The 22,697-nt window shown below is 35.4% G+C and overlaps 1 protein-coding gene across 3 annotated transcripts in view; it reads left to right on the top strand.

Moving 5' to 3' along the window:
* LOC106711182 (potassium/sodium hyperpolarization-activated cyclic nucleotide-gated channel 2) overlaps positions 1 to 22,697 on the top strand; it is a 138,330-nt gene that overhangs the window by 75,993 nt on the left and 39,640 nt on the right. The window lies entirely within an intron of this gene.

The following is a 22,697-nucleotide window of genomic DNA, read 5'->3' as shown; positions in this document are numbered from 1 at the left end:
AAAGCTTAAAAGAAAAGAACGCATAAAACGATCGCATGTTGTGTTGTGAAATATGTTTCAAATAAAATTTTAGTTTGGATTTAAATAAGCGAAATCGAATAACGAAAAATGCTAACCTATTTAAGTTGAAATTGGGACAAGGAAATTTTACTGCTGCCAAAATAAACATCAATACAAGGTTAATTTTATATCAAAAACATTACTCATTACTTTTATCGTACAAATAAATAAACGTCTTTTTAAATAGCTACAATAAAAAGTTAAGAAAAGAAACTAAAATGGTTACGTAATTGATAAAAGGAAAAGCGCGTAAATAACGTAAAATAGTGGAACATTAAACAAAAGAAAATATCAATTATACAAGAAGTAAGAGAATAATCATTTGCGCAGATTTCAAAATTATTCGCAAACATTTCAAGAACTATAGTAGTAACTAATGTATTAGGATCAAAAAGAACTGTGAGTTAATTTCGGTTCCAATATAAACAAATGTCTTGCACAACGCACAAGAAAAAGAATCAACTAAAGCAAACAAATAAGACACATCAGTCTTTTGGGTAGACAATTTTAACATTGCTAATCTATTTGCGTGTTACTTCAACTTTTAATTGTTTCAACTTCAAAGCAAATGAAAGCTTGAGTTTCAAGATATTTTTCGAAATTAGACAAAATGCGAATTAAGGCGTAGCTTCCTACTGACTAATGCATCGCACGTCAAGCTCTTGCTCATTATAAGGTTAACATTAACGAATTTATCTATTTTGATTGGTATGTAAATACATGTTCATAAAAGTCTCTACATATATTTAAACTAAATACTTTCTTAATCATAAGTAGAAAAAATCTTTTGGAATGATAAATTTAGATTTACGAAGAAGGCCTTTGATTTCAAAGGTTTTATAGTTTTTAAATATTTTTAAAACGTCTTCCAATATTAAATAAATAATATGTTTTATGCTACTGGCCAGTATTAACAAACTATGATGAAACAACTATTTAGAAACAATTACACAAGGCGCTCGTAGTACTCGACTACGGCGCGGCGTGTACCTAGTTCAATTGACATAAGTAATCCACACAAATAACTGCATACGTATTGGTTACATCCACTTGAGTCTTGATATTGCTACAATATTATTTACTATAAACGGTCACGTGACGAGCAAGACCAGTGTACGAGACGATTAATTCATGTTTATTAAACAAATTAACGATACGACGCACGGTATTGGTTACCTACGTGACGAGCTAATTGAGTGACACGACGCCGGAGGCTGTAAAAAAATAACTCATTTTTCAGTCTTCAGAATACGACCACTTTAGCTAGTGAAAAGCGCGTTCTACTATTCTTGGTATTCTTTAAGGTTAAAAGTAATCTTGCATTCATTCTATTTTTACTACTTTCAATTACTGAGGAAAAAACCAAAAAAAAAATGATTTCGAGTAATAAATTTATCAAAAATAGAAAACATTTAGAGAAATATTGTGCAATATAAGAACCATGAAGGATTCGACTGTGAATCGCAAAATATTTCTAATTCCTATTTCTAATTTCTTTCTAATATTATAAATACGAAAATTTAGATGGATGGATGTTTGAAGGTATCTACCGAACGACTAAACGGATCTTGATGAAATTTACCACAGATGTATAACATAATCTACTATTAAGTTTTATAAAATGCCGCGCCGACGGAGTCGCAGGCAACTGCTAGTCGGACAATACGCGTCAAACCTTACAATTGCTAAATCATAACTATCTATGAATGTAGTTGATGTTTAAAGTTCACCAAAACATCACAGATCTCAAAATACATCGTTTCATATTAAAGACTAGCTTTTATAGCCCGTCGTTGCTCAGATGATATTAAATATTTTACGAAAATAATCTTTTGGCCGTTTGTACAATTTAAATCCATAAACCTTTTAGGATTTGGTACGGTTGTTAATAGCTTAGTATGACTGTTTGGTGTGGTTTTAAGCCTTAGTACTTGGTTAACGAAATAATGTTACTGAAGTCTGTTTAAATTTGATTGTTTTTGACAACAATACGGTAAGATTTCAATTAGTAATTGCCAACAATATATTCTGATATAAAATTATTTCTCATAAATCCTTCAACACAGATTGTTAACTGTACTTTATTGAGTACATTGAAATATGCTTTGTATTGTTAAAAGCTTAAGTGTTTCTGCACCAATTTATCATTTACAGATGACATTTTCTTGCATTGACCGGAAGATGTTGTCTGTGTCTGTTGAACTTTTGCCCAACTCATATAAGGATAATTTAAAATATGTTAAATAGAAATATTATTGTTTTACTATTTGTTAATATGCAAATAGATGTGAAATAAATTACTGAAAAAAGATTTATTTTGTGAAGGTGTGTACATATCGACGTTTGAAAGCGTAAACGCTGTAACCCCGAAAATATGAACTTTACAGGAGAGCCAAAAAATCATAACTCGTGAGCTGATACGCCTACAAGCATGCGGTATTTAGCAATGTTGTGTAGTTTGTGCTAACCTATAATAAAATCATTATCGTTTGATAATGGTTTAAATTATTAACGTGTGAAAAACATATTCGCGATTTCAAGGGTTACAGCGTTTATGCTTTCCAGCGTCGATATGTATAAAAAAGAATGTTTTGTTGATTCGCCAATCACAACATTGAAGCTTCGTAACGCCGATTTTTATAATATTCGTATGTCGCCGACAAATTTTGAATTCCGTCACTTTATATTACAGTAGAACCATTATGAACTGTAGCTCAAATGGTATTTATACCCGGTTTACACAGACAAAAACTTGTTACATTTTATATTTGAAATATTCAACAACAATATAAACTGAGAAACGAAAAAGAAATTCAAGAAATAACTTTTATTATCACATAAGTTTTCATTATTATTGGTAGTTCAACATCGCTTAAAGATTCAGAGTTTCCAACTTCGACATGATTTCGTTTCCTAGCTTTTCATTTTCATTACCGACGTCCGCTACATCTTTGAGTTTTTTATTATATTTTATTGTAAAACGTGTTATGATTATCGTAACTTTACATTAATAATATAAATGATGTAAGTGCAAACAAAACTGATAAATGTTTTGTTTTATTAGATATTTTTGGCTACTTAGCTGCCAAAATATCTTCAAAATCTTTTTACCTTATTAGAATTAAGGTGGCCGCTTGCTTGTACTTGCCTTATACTTTTGAAATAGCTTAGAATCTGTAACCATTTTTATCCACAAAATTTTTAAAGGTGAAATTTAGACTATTACTCGGTAAAAAGAAGCAAAATAGATTTTGGGTCATCGTGTCTCCAGGTGTAGAAGTATAAATAAATTACTTTAAGTAGCAGTAGCGATGTTGCATCTATTTGTTTTGTTTTGCTCGTTTCAGATTCGTAGGTTTCTGAGCCCAAAATCGTTAAATAAATCATAATCTTTGACAAAACAGAGATAACAGTAAGGTTTAAACGGAGATTCAGGACTCAGAAACCTACGGTTATTCGAATAGATTACCATTCATTTCCACGCAGTATAAATTATATGTGTTTGAAAAAATCCTTTGACAATTTTATAATTAAAGTTAACAATATCAAAATTAAATCGTGTGATGAATTAAAGTCCAAACCTAAATCTTAATAAACAAGTCCGTTTTAAATATTAGATTTGTTTTACATGTCAAGTTTTTAATTAGTTTGCCCTTTAAGTAGATAAGTTTTAACCTAATAATACATATTTAAGGCGTAAAATAATATAAATTATAATCATTGATGAACTTGTCTTGATAAAACCTTTTGACATTCTCACTAAACCTTTTTTTTTTTTTTTTTTTTTTTTTTTTGAGAGGGGAATGCGGTTACGCATACCACGAGCCTTGGGGAAAGGCGCGTGGGTATGTGGGACTCCTCCCCGTTCCTGGCCCCGAGTGGGACAGGAAGAAAGGGAGCATACCCACTAAACCCCTCTGGTTCCCTCTACCTCACCATGCACCGGGGCGAGGGGACACTAATGTATTCTTCAACACGTCCCGGTGGTGATTGGCTCAGCCTCCTCTTACTGTAAGCCTCTTTTTGCGCGCGGGAACCCGTACGCGCCCTCTTCTACTCATTCTGAGTGGCGGACTTCCCCTAACCCGCCACTCGAGTCATACTAGGGGGGAAGGTTTTGGGCGTACGCCCGTCTTCTTCTCCCCATGCGACTTCTGCGGATGGGATTGCGGGAGTTTATTTCCCTTATCCTCTCCGCTTCCTCTTTACGAGACATGGTCACTTCAGAAAATTTTTGTACTGCCTCCCATGCTTGGTCAGCTTCGACCATTCTGCTGACAATAGCCGGTAAAGATAAATCATTGCCCACATTGGCTATAAGATCCTGGCGCTCTACTGCCCACGCAGGACACTCCTCCAGCGTGTGCTGGGCGGAGTCCACTAGACAGCCGTCACAGTGGTGACACTCCGCGGACGGCTCCCTCCCGATCCGGTGCAGGTATTTGCCGAAGCATCCATGATCCGAGAGCACCTGTGTTAACCGGAAGGTGAGCACCCCGTGTATCCTGTCCATCCACTGCCTAAGAACAGGACGAACTGCCTCGATGGTCCTGATGCCGGAATTCGGCTGTAGAAGTTGGCGTTGCCATTTGGCAACAGCTGATTCCCGCTTTGCTTCCCTCACCATTTCAACTTCTTTCTTTAGGGGTGGAGAACCGTTTTCCGCGTGCCAAGTGCTCCGCCAGACGAAGACCGCCGCAAGAATCTCTGCTTCTAGTAGCCATGGCAGGGATCCCGCCAGGACGCAGGCCGCCTCATAGGACACCGTGCGATATCCTCGGATAACCCTGATGGCCATCACTCTCTGCGGCCGCTTTAACAGGGCGACCGTACGCCCGTTCAGGGCGCCGCTCCACACCGGTGCCCCATATAAAGCCATTGAGCGCACAACGCCCAAGTACAGGCGTCGACAGGCTGACTTAGGGCCATTAACGTTTGAAAGTAAGCTGCTAAGAGCAGCCGCCGTCCGCAACAACTTGGGCACCAACTCCTGAAAATGTGCCTCAAAGGTCCATCGTCCGTCGAGCGTGAGTCCCAAATACTTCATTTGGCGTTTAATGCCAATGCATACTCCGCCGACTGTTATGTTTAGCCCAGGAGGTGGCCTCTTTCGAGGTCCATGGAACCATAAAGCCTCGGATTTACTAAGGGCCACCTCTAGACCCAGCCTACGGATTCGGTTTACTACCTGAGCCACTCCAGCAGTGGCCAAGATTATGCACTCCCGATGAGTTTTCCCCCTCGCCGTTACCAAGGTGTCATCAGCATAGCAGGTGACGTTTATTCCATTAAGGAAATCCCCACGCAACACCCAATCATATCCAACGTTCCATAGTAACGGTCCGAGGACCGACCCCTGAGGAACACCACAAGTCACCGTGTAATTGCACCACTCGTTTCGACTTCTATACGAGATCGATCTTCCCGATAGATAGTCAGCCACTATGCGTTGGAGGTATCCTGGCACTCGATGATAGCGGAGTGCTTCCCTAATGCAACTCCAGGGCAAGGTGTTGAAGGCATTGGCGATATCCAAGGATACCGCCAAGACGATCTCACCTTGGGCAGCTGCTTCCTCCGCTATCTTTTTTACCCTCACTATAGCGTCCACAGTGGACCTCCCCGCTCTAAAGCCAAACTGACTGTCATCAAGGTCTGGACCGCTTCCCGTCATATGATTGGTTAGACGTTTGGCTACGATGTGTTCAAACATCTTCGCCACCTCATCAAGTAAAACAATCGGGCGGTATCCTGAAGGAGCGTTCTCGGGTCGGCCTTCCTTCCTAAGAAGGACAAGCGTTCCATTTTTCCACAATTGGGGGAATCGTCCTTGGGAAAGGCAGGCATTCATAAGCTCGAGAACTCTTTCCTCATATGCGTCCGCGGCTAATACCCATGCACGACCAGGTATGCCATCCGGGCCTGGAGCCGTCTTCTTGGCGTTTAGCCTACGGATCGCAGCGCCAAACTCGCCCGAGGTTATCGGCGGAATGTCCTCAACAACCCCAGTCGTCTCGCTCCTTGCGGAGGTGGACATGGTAGGTGGATTGTGATGTTCCTTTTGGGGGAAGAGACCTCTCACAACTTCTGTAACCACTTGAGGATGGAGAGACTGCGTCAGGGGGGATGTCCGTGATCGCAGTTTTCCTCTCACCATTCGATATGGGCGGCCCCATGGGTCACGATTCAGAGACTCGATCATCTCTTCCCGCGCACTCTCTTTTGCTTCGCTTATAGCGAGGCACAAGGTGCGTCTTGTGGCCGTATAGGCATTCCTCAGAAGTAACTCCGTCGCTTCGTCACGTCGTCTCCTTCGTCGTACTCTTTGATATTGGCGCCTGGCGGTGACGCACGCAGTGCGTAGTTCCGCGATTTCGACTGACCACCAGTATACCTGCTTTTTCGGCGGTTGGGGACCTTGCCTCGGCATTGACGCGTTACAGACGCGGGTTATTGATTGGCGTAGCGCATAAGCCCCCTCATCAACGCTTACTACGCTATCCAGAGGCATCCAGTTTTCAACCTGACTGGCCTCGGTGTGGATGTCCTTATTGATGCGCTTTACCACCCACCGTGGGCTACTATCGTTCATCAACCGGGATCCCGGGCGAGCTGGAACCACAGATGACTCCGATATGTGGAAACGGATGTAAAGGTGATCTGACATCGTCTCCACATTTTCCAAGACTTTCCATCCGTATACCCGGCGAGCTATAGCAGGACTGGCGAACGAAAGGTCCACGATGGAGCTACCCTGCGGCCGGACGCAGGTCGGGCGCGAGCCCTGATTTAGTAAGCAGAGTCCCTCCGTTAAGGCCCATTCTTCGAGTACTGCCCCTCGTGCATCCGTTGTTGGGCATCCCCAGGCTACGTTTTTGGCGTTGAAGTCGCCAGCTATTAACACGAACCGAGAATTGCCACCGACTAGGGTCCCGATCTGGCTAAGAAGGTCCTCGAAGTCAGAAAGACTTTTCCTGGGGGGACAATACACACCAACCATCAGAATTCCTCCTACGCTGGCCACAACACATCCGCGGCCTTTTTTGACATTTCCGAATGTCAAGGATCCGGAGGTCCTAGATAATACCAAGGCCACCAACTCTTCCTCGTCACCTGTCCAATTGTCTCTGTTGGGAATTAAATATGGTTCCGCCACCACGGCCACGTGTGACGACCACTCAGCCATGCTCTGTAGAAGCAGGTCTTGAGCCCGTGCACAGTGATTAATATTGGCTTGAAGTACCTGCAGAGCCATATTTGTTTGAAGCCTGATCCGTCTCCATGGCAACTTCTGCTGGTGCTTGGTGAGCTGACTGTACCGGAGGTACAGTCTTTCGTCTAATGATTTTGGGGGCTGGTGTAGAGCAGGCCTTGCCGCCCAGTTGATGATCTGCTGGTTTCTTGGCTGCAGCACAGATGGAGCAGTGCGGCTTAGCTGAGCACTCCCTGTACTTATGGCCAACTGTTCCGCAGCGGAAGCACTCCTGGCTTCTGTCGACGTCTGCACAGCATTGTGCTCTGACGTGCCCCTTTTGTAAGCATCTATAGCAGCGTAGAGGTCTAGGCTCCAGAAGCTTTATCGAGGCCGACACCCACGAGAAAGAGAGGCGTCCTGCTGCAGCCACTCGTTTTGCGGCTGCTATCGGGCATTCCACCCAAGAGTGTCCCACGCCGAAGGTATCCTTGACCACACCACTGCTTTTCAGGCTGTCTTTGGGGCAGCCCCCTGCCTCTGCGACCGCGTCGAGTACTTCATCAACGGAAATTGAGTCGTCCAGACCGGAGATTTTAACTTCCGTCATCTTAACTGGTCTGGATACGCGGACTGTATCGCGGTTGAAAATCTGGGCCAGTTTTTCAGCAAGTGCATCGGCTTGAGTACCGCTGTCTACTCCCATGATTTCGAAGCGCCGAGCACCCGTAGCACAGACGCGGAAGCGAACCCCATTTGTTATGCCTATGTCCTGCAATCTTATTTTGGCCTTAGCCTCCGCAATAACGGCATTGTAAGTGATGCCTTTGTCAATTGAGTGTGTCATTGTGCGTAGTTTTTCGCGTAACAATAGAACGTGGAATGCACGAGGGCGAGTCTTCAGCCTGGCATTATTACATTTTTAATAATCACCACTTTCATGTGTCGTGCGCTCAAACAAAGGTTTAGCAAACTACACCAATTTACGGTGTGCGTTCGTGTTTTGAAGCGTAGATGAAAAATTGACAACGTTCACATAAACTTCGAACTAGCTTCTATGAACCCTAATACTTGGTAGCTTTAATAAATCTAAGTTAAATTTGATAATACTTGATTAAAAAAACTCTAAATTAGTAATTACTTAGCGATTTGCTAGTAAAACTTGAATAAATTACGAAACCAAATTTGAATAACGTCAATATGTCAATAAAATATTAAAAAATATAATATTAACGACACAATTTATAATATAATAACAATATATAATATGTTTACAGGAGTTTCTTATGGTTCTTGTTATACACCCAATTACATTTTCTCATCGATCCATTTGGAATGACAGTGACAGATGTCAGAGTGTGTAATTACAGATCCGCGCATCACCTCTAATCAATGCGCGTACCTAACGTGTGTAGCCTGCATTAGTTGCAATTAATGCAGGCTACACACGTTAGGTAACTTGTTAGGCTTTTGTTTTAATGAAGGTTTAAGGGTATATTTGACAGACATAACCGAATTTTATAATATATAAAAGTGTACAGTTTTGTCACAACACATTATTTATGTTTACATAAGTGACAACCAGGTCAGATGCGGAATACTGTTTATAAAATCTAATTACAGATAAATATGGATAATCAATTAATTAACACATGATATTCTAATTATGTTATAGTATAGGCTATATAATTATTTGCTAAACATTCGACTAAACGTGATGTTTTCTTACTTGTTTGACCTCTCACTGCTAGCGATAAACGATTCCATTTCAAGTTAATTTCCGTTTATTGCACTACTTATCTTTCCGATATAAACTAACTTTAGGGCAGATTACATATTTCTCATCTATAAAGAAAATAAATTTCCTTCAAACTACACTCTCATGTTTTACCAGAACTGCTTAAGAGATTTGTCATAACCTCGTAACGTTTGCCCTTTGGTCGTATAACCTTTCAAAAACAAGTTCTAAACCAAAACCTAATCAAATTTCATCAAAATCTACCATTTACTTAAACCCATAATAGTCAATTTAGTAAGCAAAGTTATCTATTCTGTATAAACCGTTAAGATTGAAAAACAATAAATTATTTTCAAACCAGCTAAATCAAACCCTAACTCAATTTTTCTCCGAAACATTATAACAACTTTATATAAACTACATAAAGATGAAATCCATAATAAAAATCGTATCATTAATCTCTATGATAAACGCATTCAAACATTCCAAATACATCTTACTAATATTATAAATGCGATTGTTTCGATGGATAGATGGATGTTTGTTTGAAGGTACTCGTATCTCTAGAACTGCTCAACGGATCTTGATGAAATTTAGAACAGATGTAGAACACAGTCTGAAAGAACACATAGGCTACTTATTATGTTTTTTTGCGAATGTAGTCGCGGGCGACAGCTAGTATATAAATAAATCATAACATATCTCCACAAAACGATGTTCCACACATTCGTTGCATTGCCACACCGTCGAATCCAATAATGTGTGGTTTTGTGGTGTTACTAATTGGAAAATAGCAAACATCCTCTGCCCGCAATGCATTATAGTGTAGCCTTGTTTTGCAGTGATGATAAAAGATGGCACGTGATCATCCATTAGTCTTTACTTTTAAAATAACAACAAAGAATCGCAATGAAATGTTAAATTTTAATTATTTTATTTGTAAACTACTTTAAGGTCAAGGTAGTACACTACCGGTAGTTACTACGGTATAACCTTCTAAATTACCGATAACACATTAACATGACATCAAGTTTGCAGTATTAGTTTAGTACCAAAGCGTAATTATTTAAAAATTACTTATTATCACTAATATCCACCGTTTTACTAAAGAATTCATGCCGAAAAACTCACACAATAAATAATCATTGAAATAGTTTCCCTGTACTTCTCTTTAAAGTAGCTTCATAATTTTAATGAACATTTTAAATAAATATTTAAAAATCGAACATGACATTAGTTACCCAATAGTACGTTTCCCACAGAACAATTCCAGCCAGTACAATTGTACACAATTTATGAGATAGCGTCAGTACTATCATGCCTTCAATTATTCCATTCGATCAATGGACTCTGCTTTAAACGAATGATTTTTACGTCGCAGCAATCTATATAAAATGCCTGTTACGAAATTGGGTTACAAAACGGACATACAATAATGCACAGTTCGTTCTTTTTGTAAACGAAAACCATTCTCCTTTTGTCATTCTTGCGGTGGTCAGTGCATTTGTAGTTTGTTTTATTTAAATATGTTTAAAATGCACATTCTTATTATCCGTGAGTTTACACTGACAATATACTTGTCCAGAAACATATTTCCTGTTTTTTTTTTTGCAAACAGAATTAAAGCGATAATAGGTTTTTGTACAAATATTTCGGCAGTATTATCTCATTATTAGAACTTCCTTTAACGATGTACTATTTAACCACACATCTAATATCATACAGATGTTTTATTCCTAATTCAAAATCCACAAATGTAACCAAACCCAATACTAATAACTCACTCCATCCATAACTTATATTGATATTGGTTCCAAACCGTTTTAGTATTATAGTTTACCGTGCCATGATCAAAAGTAAACTGAATAAGTACCATAAATAAGAACACGTACTATTTAATAGTGTATTTTAATGTATACGTCATTGATTGCTAAACTAACACAAGACTCGACAACATTTCTCAGTTTCATGTTTGTATTGATACAAGCATGCCGTGTGTACTGATCAATTTAACTGCTCTGTTTGATCCTTGGTACGTTCAGAGTATAAGTAACACCTGACAGTGATGATAAGAAGGAAACGTGGTTACAAGGACAGCATGCGCAGGGCAGCGCGCGCCATGAAGAGAAATATACGATCTAAATATGCCTTGAGTAAGATTTATCAGTTTTAATTTTGTTGACCCCATTTTCTTTGCATCCATCATTTTAATGTGAAGAAGTTGCATCATATTTTTTTAATACAACAGTTCTCAACAAAAACTTGCGTTTCTCAATTTTATTGGATACCTAAAGCTTTTTTCAAAACTTAGTTAAAAACATAACTATTTTGAACCAGTACATTAGAAAATGTGTGTTTAAAGTTAAATGCGTACTCGCATTTCTCTCTTTCCTCGGCTTGTAAAAAATGTAAAATCTGCTAGTCACTTTCTGCTCTAGTCGCTTGGACACATTGTGTTATATTCGTTTGTCGTAAAAGAACCATTGTAAGCTCCATATAATTCAGGAAAAAATATGTTTAAACTTATTTCAAAAATTTGACACAATTATATCATGATTATTTATGTTTTCTTAATATGTATCAATCTGTTCCTTATGTTGTATATTTTGAACGAATTTCATGATCTTTATTCAAGTGTTTTTGTACGATCTTGGATTAACAGCCTTAATTTTCACTATAGTTAGTTCCTTCCGAATTTATTAATAAAAAATTCTTATAACTTTCCAAAAAACTGAAGGACAAATCAACAACAATACACAAATCCAAGGTCACTTTCACTTGTGTATTGTTGACTGTAATGTAGAAAATTTAACATTACGATTAAAAACCAATTTAAGCTGTGTAATCGATTAACAACGGCAAATAAAACTCTTGCGCATAGAAATAGATGTAAAGCTACAACTTGATTCACACTGCTCACTTATCACAAACAGGAATTCAAATTAACAGTTTGACCCAATAATCGATCCTTATTGGTAATCCGAAGATTATTTTATTAATCTGTATGTAGGTCAGAATCGAATGCTCTTTAAGCGATTAAGTTAAAAGTTTGAACTGTTGCCTTTATGCATACAAATTCAAATATAAGATATAACCATCTTATATTTGAATTTGTATATTTCATTTCGTTATTTTTATTTTAGATGTAATACTTAGAAAAATTTCTCCTCTCTCTTCAAAACATGCTTGTTAAAACAAGGTCATTGGAGTTATACAGTTTTATAAACACAAACATTTTTATAAATATATTTATGCTTCATTAAATATTTAGTTCTAACAACTACATTCATCTTTCATCTTTATAAACAGTATAATATCTTTATCACTGAATAAAATATTTCAAACATTAAACTTATGAAAGATACTCGATTAGTTTAGTTAAAACTATGGTAATTTACTAGTTAAAGTCAGCTGTGCTTCAGTCTTGTTTTACCTTCTGTCTTCTGTTTTAAGTTGATAAATTAACTTAATAATTTAGTAACTTTAGGATTTCCAAAACGATAATACGAAATACAAACTTGATAAAATTTCCGCATTCTTAAAATGTATGTAACCTTTTTTCTATATTATGGGAATTACGGTAACAAGCTTAATTGGTATACAATTAAATTGTATTTGTATGCACTATAAGGGTCTAGGTATTAGTTAGCCTATACCGTTGGGTAAATAGCCGCTATAGCGAGCTGAAGTCTTAAAAAAACACACCTAATCCACACGTCGATTTTCCAAGAAGTGTCCAACTTCAAAGATGCCAAATTGAACAGTTGAATTACACCCAATAGGTTGTTACGATTGTATGGTTGTTGTACGTATTGTACAATGTGCGTATCCCTTCGTGACAGTTAACTAGCGACCTTCCAGGTAACTTGTTAGTTTTAACTAGTTACATCGGATTCAGACAAGGTTATTCGTACGGAAGATTCATTATAGCAGCTCTAACTGGTTTATATGTTACTGAAATGATTGGGAAATTATAGCCTGGAAAGGAAAAAAGAAAATCTGTCCTGAGGACGCCGCATTTCCTTGATTCTCTTATATTTCCACAACATGATAGGGTTTTCTATTTTCCAGTACAGGTTATACATACTTCATTAATGCCTTTACAATAATAATGTTTTAATTAATTTCTTCTGTCGTGACTTCATTGAGTTTTCTAATTAATTTCATTTTGATAACGCAATCAATCAAGGTCAAACTATTCCTAAACATATGAAACGCAAATTTATTTCCAGTATATTTATCGCGGTCAACATCCGGAGTGTTGATAGAATGGCAATTGATGGAAATGTTTATAAAACAACCAAAAAAAACTATTTTAAATTGTCAGTGTAATGTATTGAAAACTTTGTAAACAAAAGAAGTTGTTGAATTAAAAATAGTTTTTTTTTTTATTATAAGAAATATAGACTCATACACATAGGTGTAGCTCAGATAATGCGCTAAAATAATTTTCTCTCAGTATGTCATAAAAACGTCTACTTTAAAAAAAAACTGATAAATCATAATTTGCATAAACTCACGGACAGCTTTTCAATGAGATTGTACGTCATGGTAGATCGCTCCATTTCCAAACGAGGCGAATTTTAGTTAAATTTAGTTTTCATAAACCAATCTAGAATATGGATATACATGTTTTGATATACTGCAGCTAGTGTTTTTCATTTAACAGTCTAAATTGTACGAAAAACATTTTCATTTTGAATGAAAAATATTTCAATGTACAATCAGCTCATTTTGGAGCACAATTTTTTTTCATTAAAATGTTTTTAGACCACTGGAACAGACGCAGTTTGTGCTTTATTTTTGGTTACGTAATTCACACATAGAAAACATATCAACACTTCTCATTAGCTGCCACACACACTCGACGCGACTCATTTGTCCCGCATACGACTTTGACTTTTAAGAGACAGGACCTATCAACCGCACGCAATCCCCTCTGTTGAAAAAAAAAACGAACAGTAAGTTCTAAACTGGCTTACTTGTGTATGTGAGTGTGTACTGAAAAATTATGCGTTCATAAAGACGTTTCAATTTTACGTCAGTATCACCATGATATGTACATGCATGTTTGTTATTTTTACTTCACCCCTCAGTAAGGTGGCAAAATTTATTTGGTGTAACCGCGGCTTTTGGTCTAGTCCGTTTCTCTATAGTCAATGCCTAATGAAGCGCGGCCGCAGTTTTTCGGTAGACTTTCGGAGCGTTGAGTTATTATGTTGCAAATCGTGTGACAGTCGTGGAAAATTCTGACTGATAGCTTTCGTTCCGTGTGACAGTGTTGACGCCAGTTTAACATGCGGCGACCATTGTTTACGTATCAGTACGCTCTGTTACACTCAACTCGACGAATACGAGGCATTGTCAATCGCACCTTGATCTTGATACTGTCGGTGTCATATTGTCAGGTTTTCCGACGTTATAAATGTTTCGTGTTAGATATTTGAATATATTTAAAATACTCGATCATAAAGAAATATATTTATTGGTATAAATCTGTTAAAACAGCGTAAATATAAATCTGAAGAATAATATTCGCTTTATCATTTTAATACTTGATTCATAGTTAGTACGTAGTTTCGTAGTAAATGGATAATTCGTTAGTATCATTTAGACTTACAAACATCTAACATTGACATGTTGAAGAATAAAATTAGTGATAATAGCATTATATATGTAATTTTAGCTAAGTAACTTCTTATTATGCATATCTTTTAATTAAAACAACTAGCTGTCGCCCGCGACTCCGTCCACGCGGAATTAAAAAAAGCATAATAAGTAGCCTGTGTGTTCTTCCAGACTATGTTCTAAATATGTGCCAATTTTTATCAACATCCGTTGTGCCGTTCCATAGATACCAAACAAACATCCATCCATCCATCCATCTAAACATTCGCTTTTATAATATCACTAAGATTAGTCGGTCTTTATGTCAAGGTCATTTTTAACCTAACTCAAAGAATACCCGTACTTCCGTACTTAAAAATTCTTTTAGATTTTCTGAAGTGATGGAACTGCCTCGTAGCATCACAGGTATTACTGATAAATTTATATCTCAGAGAACTGATAGCAATCATATGATTTCATTATAATTAACAAAAAAAAAACAAATATCATGATGAAATTAAATATTTAGATTTTATTCCGGGGTATCCCGTATAAAATAGGCTAAGGAAATTAATATTCGATGATGATTAGCTACCTAAAGCTGTGAATTTTGTTATTATGTATTGTTTATAATGATTTTAAACTTATAACGTTTTTACTAATTTCCTTTGATACAATTTTACTATAATTATATATTATCGTAGGTGGCTCAGGGGCACTTGACGTGCATTCTGCAGGTCCTGGGTTCGTATCCCGCTATGTACCAATGTGTTTTTCGAGATTCGATTTACATATATACATTTATCTGACATTCTTACGATGAATGAAAACATCGTAATGCAACCTGCACATATAGATATGAAAGATATCTTAGAAGAAGAAATTCAAAGATATGTGAAGTCAACCAACCCGCACTGGGCCAGCATGGTTGACCATGGCCTAGTCACCACCCCTAAATTAGGGTAGGCTCCGAGCCCCTCTATGGGGACGTATAGTGAGCTGATGATGATGATGATATATTATCATACACGTAAATTGTCTTGACTTAATTGACATGACTGTAAAGAAAAGCGTACATAATAAATATTTGAACGAACTTTGTTTAAAAAGATAAACAATAAAAAATGTTCCCTGAAATGTGTTGAATAAAATATGAAACGTAAAAAGGTGTGCTTGAAATTTTTTCCTGTGCTAGTTTCACTAATGATGTGACATTGAAATGATGAAAATCGTTGAATGATGCTAAATATAACGATTTGATTTGCAACTTGAGTGCAGTAATTCTGTCTGTCTGTGTTATTAACTCGAGCACTTTCTTAACTAAGCATAGTTTCTAATTAATTTTATATTCCAAAACCGTCTTTAACATTTTATTTATTTTATACTAGTCGTTCCCGTGGCTTTGTCCATGTGACCGCCAATATTTTATTAAAAAAAATTAAATACTCTTATATTTTACTCAAAAAATAATAGAAACAGGAATCATTTATATGGAGTCATTAAGATCTTTTAGTGTTTATTTGAAAAGTTTGTCCTAACAGTTGGAAGCATGCCATGACCCCACTCCTCAGCGCTTTCCTTTTAATTTAATATTGTGATTAAACGCTATGCAAAGAAGAAATGTTTTAAACGCTTTGATTAAAAGAACATAAATTTTTGTATATTTTCCAAAATTTATAAACAGAAATTAATTTTACGTTAAAAATAGACAAAACTCCTTAAGAATTGTTATTGATATGAGCTTTCTTGTAATATTTCCTTACCATGTACGTAACGCCATCTACAGTTTAATTGCACAACTGACCACAGATCATACGGAGTTTTATTTCTCGCCCATTGCGGGTTGGTTGACTTCACACATATAATTTAATTTCTCCGCAGATTTGTGCAGGTTGCATCCCGATGGTTTCTTTCACCGTAATAACGTCTGTAATGTACATATAAAATTTCGAACCAAAACACATTGGTACATGGCAAGAATCGAACCTAGACGTGTAACTTTCGATCTGGTCCGGTTAAACGCTTAACAACTGCACCACCTAACGTATATAAACAATTTCAATTATTACATTATACAAAATATATATAACAGCTTTTAATGTTCGGTATATGGAAGTACTCGTATATGTACACGCGCAGTTGGTCGTTGATTTTTATGATATTACATACAAAACTCACCACTAAGCGTTAACGTTTACGGCCAAAATTATTTTTTATTACAATTAGGGTAAAAATTCAACCAAAATGCAATATAGTTAACACAAGATCTACTTGTTAATGATTTTGTGGAAATTAGAGCTTTGGATTTATGCCTGTTGCGCTAAGCCAGTCATTTAAAAATTTCGTTGTAAATTTTTGTAATGTTGTCATATATAAAGCTTGAAAATTTTATTTATTTCTAGCATTAACATGGGAAATGTCTTCGGAATATTACCCTTAATTTGTCTAAGCACATAAGCCGACAGATAAATTATTAGTCATCCTAGATAAGAAAAGCTGGGTCCTCGATTTAGGTCTAAAAGTAATACCCTGAATGTAAGTGGATAACTAGATGTACGCTTAGACATAACCAACAGGAATAAAAAATATAGTCTAAAAAATCATGACCCTACCAGCTTTTGTTTATTCAGTTCCCGTACATAATATAGCAACTAGACAAAGAGTTATCTTCAATAGTAATACTACAAGTTCAAAGTTCTACAAAATTATAAATAAACTATTTCTAAATTAGACCGAGATTTTTCTACTATGTCGTATATAAAATTGAATTTAAAAATAATAATAAATAACATAAACGTGTTTCAATGGTTAGGTGGTTTTACAACCATCATCATTACCCGTTATCAATTCACTGCTAAATAAAAGTCCATCGTTAGTCAACGTTGAATTGAAATAGTAGAATTGAGAGCTGATTTCACATTTTTATCTTTAGTTCAAAAATATATTTTTAATGAGTGAAATATTATAAGATATTTTTATATAACTGCTAATGAATCACGTGACCCAAATAACAGTTTGTCCTCCGCCGTTGGGGGCGCTGAGCACGCCATCGAGCTCGGCATTGCGCCCATTTTGTACCAATTAACCTAAAGATGACGTATTTCTTTTTTTCTGAAATGTCTCTCTTTATATTTTTAGAATATATTAAGGGTGTCCCTTAGTATAAATTAAATAAAAGAAATCTACATTAAGCAACTGATTAATTTAACGATTATGTGTAGCAGTTAACGTTTTTTATCACTCTCTAAGAAAACCGGTGTAGAATTGCAATTATGTCTAATTATGATACTTTTTTAACATGTTTCATATAACCGAATTAAGCTTACACAAGTAATTAAGTGATTTTTTTCTAAGACAACAGTTGTTCATCGAAGGTTAATTTGAAAGAACCCATTTCATATAAAGAATTTATAAAACATACCAAATCTCTGGGGCATATGAGCAAGCGACAAGTTACAAATCTGACATTCAATTTGCAAGACTATTTCCCCAGGTACCTGTATCTCTCTGCAGTACCTTCGAAATCTATATTACTGTGATAGATTTTTCATTATATAACTCAAAAAAGACGTCAATACAAGGATTTAATACTTTAAAATACTTGATCACTCACCCTAGATTACCACAAAATATTGGGCAACAATTTCTTAAGAAAAATGTTCTATTTTTTTGAACAGGTTTTATTTGAAACAAACATTAATGATTTTTGTTAAAGAGTTCATAAGTAGTTAAACCTTCTTGATACTTGATAATTAATCTTACATCTTACTGAAGTAAGTTAACGTCGCTTATTTGTGGGACAAAATATTTCACCTTAGCGCAAAATGTCTCAAGAAACTCGCGTAAGTGGCCATAACTTTTGTAACGAGATTCGATCGATCCTTGCCACCTCCACCTTACGGTGACTCAGAATGGAAACTAGAGCTAGAATTACATCAACGGTTGCAAATATGTTTAAACCAATGACCTCTATAGATATTCACAGGTCGCTGTTTGGAAATTAAAATTTTGGCTCCGCTCCGAATTAAAAGCGCCTGTTAATTATATAGTATACAGTTACATAATATACTACCGTCAGTGCCAAAATGGCAAAAATCAAATAGGCACAAAATACTACGGCTTATAGCCTCTTCACTTTTTTTTTATAAGAGAAGGGGACAAACGAGCAGCGGGAACACCAAGGTGTTCATCGACGCCCATGGACATCTGTAATACCAGAGGGATCGCAGATGCGTTGCCGGCCATTGAGAAGGTGATACGCTTGCTTCTTGAAGGACCCTAAGTCGTAACGGTTTGGAAATACCGCCGAGGACAGACCATTCCACAACGCGGCGGTACGCGGTTCACTTATGGTTTAAATTGCGAACACGTCAAAAGATCCTTCCTTATTAATATATTTTTTCGAATATAGCTTTTCAACATAAGCTTAAGAATTGTTTCCCGGCTATATTGTATATTATGATTATATCTACAATTTTTAACAAATACACCTCAAATTTTCCTCCATAATGATTCACAAGCATCAATGATAACAGAACTACTAATATACACAGAAATACTAACAGACTATAAAGCATCATTTCTAAAAATGTTAATAAGCGTACCTATTAGCAAGCATTAGTATAGCCAGAGCCAGAGAACTTAATTTTTTGAAAAGGAAATAACAAGTTAGAGATGTAATGTTAAATACCTTATTACTTCAAATCATTTACTTTTTTAGTTACAGTAATAGAGCAATTTAATAGGCAAAGCTAGATGAAGTACAATACACAGTATTTTATTGGTTGCTACTAGTTATCAAGATCTTAAGTGAAATTGGGCCATTCCATTGTGGCTATTAAATTATTTAACACTTAATTATGAGATTGTATGATACAAGTAGTTTTTCTTTCGCTGTATCTTTTTGTCCCATATTGTTGTCCAAATTAGTACCGTGAATGTTAATTATAATTTCAATTTGTTACGATAGTTTTCACGGTTTAACACTTCCAATGCCACTACGTTTTTTTCACATGAAAGTGAACTCAGTTTTAGTCGATAGCAGTTAAAGTGTTAACTGTGAATTTATTCGCTAACCCTCAGTGCTTTTGTGCATTTTTATCAAAAACCTATCGCGATCTCCTTCTGATTCAGTAAAGAGGAAGCATTATAACCTTGGTTGTGCGTCGCGACCATGCCCTTTGAATCTGTAAGACGTGGGTACAACAAAAGTGAAATCGTGCAATCCTTACTTAAGTTAGTTTTAAGTAATTAAGATTGCGCTAAAATTTATTCTTACGGGTATATTAACCAACTGAATCCATCATTACTTGCAATGAGAAAGTGAAATAATGTAAATGATGTTAGAAAGTTGTATCGATTTCATAATAGACATTATGATAATCACAACGTTACCGTCCGCGATATCAAAGGAATAGTTGAATACGTGTAAAAATAAAAAACCCAGTGTTAAAAACTTTGAACGCATAAGCAAAAATATACATCTATTTGTGTCATATTATAGGTTCATAAAAATTTAGTTAACATAAAATTAATTTTCGAATGAATTTCATTGACATTTTTAAACGTTTAAAAAGTTGGCTGCAATTTTTAGCAAACCTAAAAAACTCAATTTTAAATAGTCGTTAGCAGAAAAATCAAGCTAAATATAAAATCGGCGACGAAAAGACTCCAATTGAACCGCTGAGTAATAACTTTAATGGTTAAGTAGACTGTAGTAGTAGATAATTAAAGGTTAGCGACGCTGAAGTGGTAAAAAGCAATTTACAAGAAAGTAATAGAGGTCCAATCATTAAATTTCACTTTAGAGTGCAGTATTTTTAATGATAGTGAGATTTCGCTATTTTCCGGGATCTGTTATAAATTAAGGTGAAAGCAGAACTTTAAAAAAAAATTTAACCTTAAGAAATATATATTTCGTCTTATTTATAATTGTTATCGCACCGTTAGAAATATAGTTTGAACATATTTAATAGTTAAGTAAGGCATTTGGTTATTAAAGGATTGTCAGAAGACCTTCGCTTTGATCTCCAATGATATCTACGGTAGTTTGGTGTAGTGTCACGTTTTATTGCACGACATACTTATCTTTGGTAACGTGATCTTGAACTAAACACGACCAGTGTAGTGTGACCAAAAATTAGTACAAACACGGACTTTATTGATTGAATTTCAATGATCTTATTAGAAATAATTTAGGAATTTTTAACATAAATATCCCTTTGGTATTCTTCTCCGTTCTTTTTTTTGCCGTAACGGCTAGAGCTAAGTCCTACTTATTTCGTTCACTTATTGACGTTTTACGTATTTTTTTTTATTTCTGTATTTTGATTTTAATTTATATCTACTGATTTTTGTTGAATTAATGGCAACCGTGGACAATGTCCGGATTTGTAATCAATAATGGTAACCTTGTGCGTAAACAACTCCGAGTTCAAACGTACCAGACCTTTCTCACTCTATCGTATTATAAACACTACTATGTAACTTTAAACAACGGTTCTTTGGTCTTCTGAGATCAAAACGCTTTTATATAAAAATTCGATGATCCATAACCAAAATATCTGTCAAATAAAAAACAAACTAGATTTAACCTAGGTTATGAGTGCATAAAAAATTGAGTACAGTGTGCTTTCAATTTATTCTCACTTGTTAATATTTAAAGAGCAAACATTGACATTCAAATTTTACAGTTTATGACCCGCCCAGACTTCGCACGGGTAGCACTAATAGGTTATTCTATAACCAGAAAAATACCAGATAAAATGCTATTCTCTCATCATTTAAGTTGGACTAAAATGCACCCACATTTCGTAATTTATCCCAGATATTCAATTTTATTTGTTTTAATTTTAATAATTTTTATGATAATATATACCAATAAAATAACGACAGTGATGTTTAACAGAATTATTTTTTATCCAAGTGATCGTGTTTCTTTCTAGCTCGGACAGGAAATTTTTATAAAAGAATCATATTTTAACTTTAAAAAGAAATTGTTGGTAGCTTCTATTCACGAAGAAATCTAATCTGAAACCAAGATTAAAACTCAAAGGTACGACCTGATTCTGTCAATTTAAGGTTTTCTTCAGTAAAGTAAAGTTTTTAGTTTCCATATTTTAAAGCCATTTACTAGTTCTATTTAAATAAAAAATTATAAACTGTGACTCTTGGTTTGAAAAAAAATCACAATATTTGTGAATATCCTTTAAATTAAAAGTAGATCTCTGGTCTGATGATAATCCTTGTACATCTAAAACATAATTTAAACATTGCCAAGGATTTATGGTAAGGTAAAGCTCCCAAATGCTGAGGTCACCTATATATTTTAAAATATATAATTATTTTGATAGGAATAACAATTGACTGTTATAATAATGGGTGCTTCTTGGAACACAATTAAAATAAACAAAACACCTATTAGACCTTGACTGAATAATCATCGAGTATAATTGAACAATAGAAGTAAAAAATACATTTACACGGTCCGTATCAACGTTAACAAACCACGAGATTGCTTATTGGATACCACACCTTCCATAATTATCACGTAGTTATCTGCTACATTTTCTTCTTGTGAGTTTCGACTACCGAAGTACTTGTATAAAATCATATTGCCACCCCAATCACATTGTCTTTGAAAAAACATAGACAACAATATGTGGAACTTCATGGTTATATTTGTGTATTTGCCGAAAACACCTATTATTCTAGCATGTGTTCCGTGATGACAATTTTATAGAAGCCTGAATCTATATAACGTAATTTTTCTTGTAAATTAATTTTTAGTTTAATATTTTTTTATTAGTATAATATAATAAGTATGGAAAAGAAACCATAGATCTTGAACTTTTCAAATAATAATATGAATTCTGAACGTTCAATATCAAACTTTAAATTCCTGTTTGATCGTTTATCCTTTTACTTTGTTATTGACCATTGACCATTGACCATTTATGACTCATAAATAACGTCGTTTCACGTTGCGAAGAGAAAAAAAATGAAAAGAGATTTCGACTCCAATTTAGACAATAAAATCATTATGTATAATTATGTACTTGGAAAATTATAAACAACTTTATCGAGTTCAATTGAAATATA

Source organism: Papilio machaon, chromosome 16 (assembly GCF_912999745.1).
Source record: "Papilio machaon chromosome 16, ilPapMach1.1, whole genome shotgun sequence".
Taxonomy (NCBI): domain Eukaryota; kingdom Metazoa; phylum Arthropoda; class Insecta; order Lepidoptera; family Papilionidae; genus Papilio; species Papilio machaon.
The sequence above is the reverse complement of the archived record's forward strand: the minus strand, read 5'-3'. Positions and strand labels throughout refer to the sequence as shown.